Below are 3,973 nucleotides of genomic sequence, written 5' to 3'. Positions count from 1 at the left end.
GGCTGGTGGGAAGGTGACCAGGTCCCCCCGCCCCCGCCGAGGCTGTCCAGGCCTGTGCGTGTCGGCCCACGGCTGCGACTTGCCAGCGTATCTCACAGCCACCCCGAGCTCGGGGAGCGACCTGCCTGCTTCCTAATTAGAGGCCTGCCCTTCTGGGCGTGACGTCTCCTTGAACTTTTCGGGTTTGCAAACGAACGGGAAGGAACAGGAAGGAGAGCAAATTAGCTCTGGCCTGTGGCCAGCTGCCCTTTGGGAACGAAAGGCCGGCTCCTATCGGCTTCAGGGGGTCGAGTGCAAAGTCAAATATCAAAAGGCCACGACTAGAAAGGGCCGCGTTCTAACCACAGCAATGCAGGTCGGATGGGGGGCCGGGGCGGCGCCCGCGACTGCAGTCCCTTCGGAGCATGGCCGCCCCGAAGACGGTGCTTGAATCCCTGCGCCTGAGATGGTCTGGATGCGCAGCTGAGGCTGCTCGGACGTCCGCCGAGCTCCCACTCAGTTCACAGAATCTTCTCTTCAGAGCGAACAAGGAGAGGTGGGTGGGTGGCACAGAGACCACGTGGAAAAGGAACCACGCCCCACACTGTGACCACTTCCCCGAGCATCCGTGCGCGTGTGCCTGCAAGGGATGCCACCGACCCCGCACTGTCTGCCCTCTCTCATGTGATGTTGACTGTATGCTGGCACTAGCACCTGCACACAGTAGGTGCACAGGAAGGATTTGCGGTGTGAGAATTTGGTGTGATCTCTCACAGGACTTCCGTGCTGGATGCCCAGGCGGAGACTGCATGCTGAGAGGGATCATGCAACCGGCCCAGTCACCTGTTTGGGAGCAGAGCAGAGACCTGAGCCTGGCTTCCTTATTCCAGTCAACACTCGGCAAATGTTTATTGAGCACCTACTGTGTGCAAGGGGCAGAGCACCGCCCAAGACAGACCCAGTTCCTGCCCTCACGGAGCTGGCCCTCTCGTGGCAGGGATGGCCATGACAAGTAAACAGATGACTAACATCCAATGAGATGGGTGGTCTGAAGGGCAGCCAGGGGGCAGCAGGGGCAGGACGTGGACAGTGAGTGGTCAGGGAGGCCTGTCCCTCAGGTTGCTCTGCCTGTGAGAACACGTGTGCATACAACAATGTTCATAAGAGCAGAACACTGCTTACCTACAACCAACGTTAGATTCAACACCTAAAGAATGATCGGTAAGTGAAAACACGCTGAGAAGGAGCCCATAAAGAGGATGCAGAGACAGACAAGCCACAGGTGGGTCAAACATGTACAAATCACACGCCTGACAAAGGAATCATATGCAGAGAACTCCCAAAACTCGGTATTAAAGAAACGATCGAGCCCAGCCGGTGTGGCTCAGTGGTTGAGCATCGACCCATGAACCAAGAGGTCACCAGTTCGATTCCCAGTCAGAGCACATGCCCGGGTTGTGGGCTTGATCCCCAATGCGGGGCGTGCAGGAGGAGCCGATTGATGTTTCTCTCTCATCAATGTTTCTATCTCTTTATCACTCTCTCTTCCTTTCTAAAAAAAAAAAATCAATAAAAACACATTTTAAAAAAACAACAAAAAAAATCCAACTAGAAAATGGGCAAAAGACATGCACAGATATTTCACCCGAGACAACATACAGACGGCGCAGAAGCACATGAAGAGATGGGCCACATCGTTAGCCCGCAGAGAAATGGAAATAAAAACCAAAACGAGATGTCACTCCACACCCATCAGGACGGCTGAAATAAAGAGCAACAATACCAAATGCTGGTGAAGACACTGCTGGTGTGAATGTGAAATGCCAGACTGGCATTTCCTTTTAAAACTAAAAATGGACTCACTCTATGACCCAGCACGTGTATGCCAGGCATGTACGCCCCACAGAAACGAAGACTGCCTTTCACGCAACCTGCACATGCGTGCTCACGACGGCTTTGTTGTTCCCCGTGTGCAAGCTCAGAAGGTGCCCGTGACTCAGTCCCACCCTGCAGACCCTGTCCCCGGCCACAGGCGGTGCAACGGGGCGGGAGGAAGGGCCCTGCGTGACTGCATGGAACCGAGCGGCCGTCTGGTCTGAACGGCTCCTCTGGGCTCTAAGAGAAGGAGAAGTGAGTGTGCACATTGTGTGAGCCCTACATCTGGGGCCTCTGTGTTAGAGGTAGGTCTTTGCCCAGGGACGAGAAGCAGGTTTCAAAATGGTACACAGTAGGATCTTTTTTACAAGCACACACACAAACGTGTCCATATGAAGGTCTGGAAAGCCAGCCACCAAAGCGCCTGTTAATTCCCTCTTGCTGGTGGGGACTATGAATATTATATTTTTTTCTGTGTTTATCCACATTACCTAATTTCCTTTTTTAAAAAAAATATATTTAATTGATTTTTTACAGAGAGGAAGGGAGAGGGATAGAGAGTTAGAAACATCAATGAGGGAGAAACATCGATCAGCTGCCTCCTGCACACCCCCTACTGGGGATGTGCCCGCAACCAAGGTACATGCCCTTGACCGGAATCGAACCTGGGACCCTTGAGTCCGCAGGCCGACGCTCTATCCACTGAGCCAAACTGATTAGGGCCTAATTTCCTTTTTTTTTTAAAAAAATATATTTTTATTGATTTCAGAGAAGGGAAAGGGATAAGGAGACAGAAACATCAGTGATGAGAGAATCATTGATCAGCTGCCTGCGGCATGCCCCCTACTGGGGATCAAGCTTGCAACCCAGGCATGTGCCCTGACGGGGAATTGAACCATGACCTCCTGGTTCAAAGGTTGACGCTCAACTACTGAGCCACGCCGGCCGGGCCACGTTACCTAATTTTCTATAAAAGGAACATATGTATTCCTTTTGTAATTAAGAAAGCAAGCCTATGGTTGAGGTGAGAGCCAGGCATTCGATGACAGTGAGCAATGCATTCAGTAACAATCCACTCCGCAGTGGGCTGGTGAAGCCTGCGGGGTCCCAGGCCAGCTCCCCAGCTCCCGCCTCTCCCCATCCTCCCGCCCCCTTCTCCCCAGGGACGCCTGCCTCACTGTGGCGTCTCTGTGGACACGGGAAGCAGCTGCAGCCGAGGCCGGCTGCGGTTCGCACCGAGCCCGCACACCGCCCCGCAGGACGGCCCCTCTCCAGCTGGAATTTCAGACTCAATTAGCACAGAGACAGGCTGGAGCGGCTCTTGGGCAACTAATCACCCACAGCCGCCCGCCGCGTTACCTGGGCTGAGCGTGAACTTTACGGTTTCCCGCTTCACGTCCTAATAACAGGAAGCAGCTGACCTGCAATTTAAAATCCAACTGGAAAGTCATTTTTTGAGGTTCCTTTCCACTAATTTAAGGAGCGGGGGTGGGAATGAGAGGGAAGGGTGGCAGAGATGGGAGAGAGGCCTGCTGTCCTAGAGTGAAGCCTCATTATTCCCGAGCAGGCGAGCCAGGCTGGCGGCAGGCGGCTGTGCACAGCCCGGAAGGGGCGGCTGCACCTCGTGGGGTGGGGGTGGGGGGACAGGTGGGAGGACCGGCACACCCTCTCCTGTCAAGTGCAGGACAAGGAAGGCCCGAGCTGTCCTCACGCTGGCGGGGACACGGAAGCTGGGGTGAGCGGACTCTTACACTCTGCCCTCCATCCTCAGACCCTGACGCTCCCATGCCTCCCGCCCCTTACGCTGGCGGCTGAAGCTGCTGTCCCTTTAAGGGTGACCTTCAAAGGCTCTGGATTTAGCAGCAGGCCCCCACTCTGACACTCCAAGCGCGACGAAGCCTATGTGCGCTCACACGGAAAGATCACCACTCAGGCCCGCGGAGTGCGTCAGCGGGTGAGGTGTGAAAGCGCCACCCGCCAGCTGAAGGCCGGCTCCCAGTTTAGTGCAGGAGGAAACCTGGGCAAACTTCAGCAGCTCATCCGCTCGCTGTCTGTCCTGGTGGGTGCCTGCCGACTCGGTCGCCTGGGCGCACCAGCTTGGGCGGCACAGGCGCGGGCA

Source organism: Myotis brandtii, unplaced genomic scaffold, assembly GCF_000412655.1.
Source record: "Myotis brandtii unplaced genomic scaffold, ASM41265v1 scaffold699, whole genome shotgun sequence".
Classification (NCBI taxonomy): domain Eukaryota; kingdom Metazoa; phylum Chordata; class Mammalia; order Chiroptera; family Vespertilionidae; genus Myotis; species Myotis brandtii.
Note: the sequence above shows the minus strand (reverse complement) of the source record.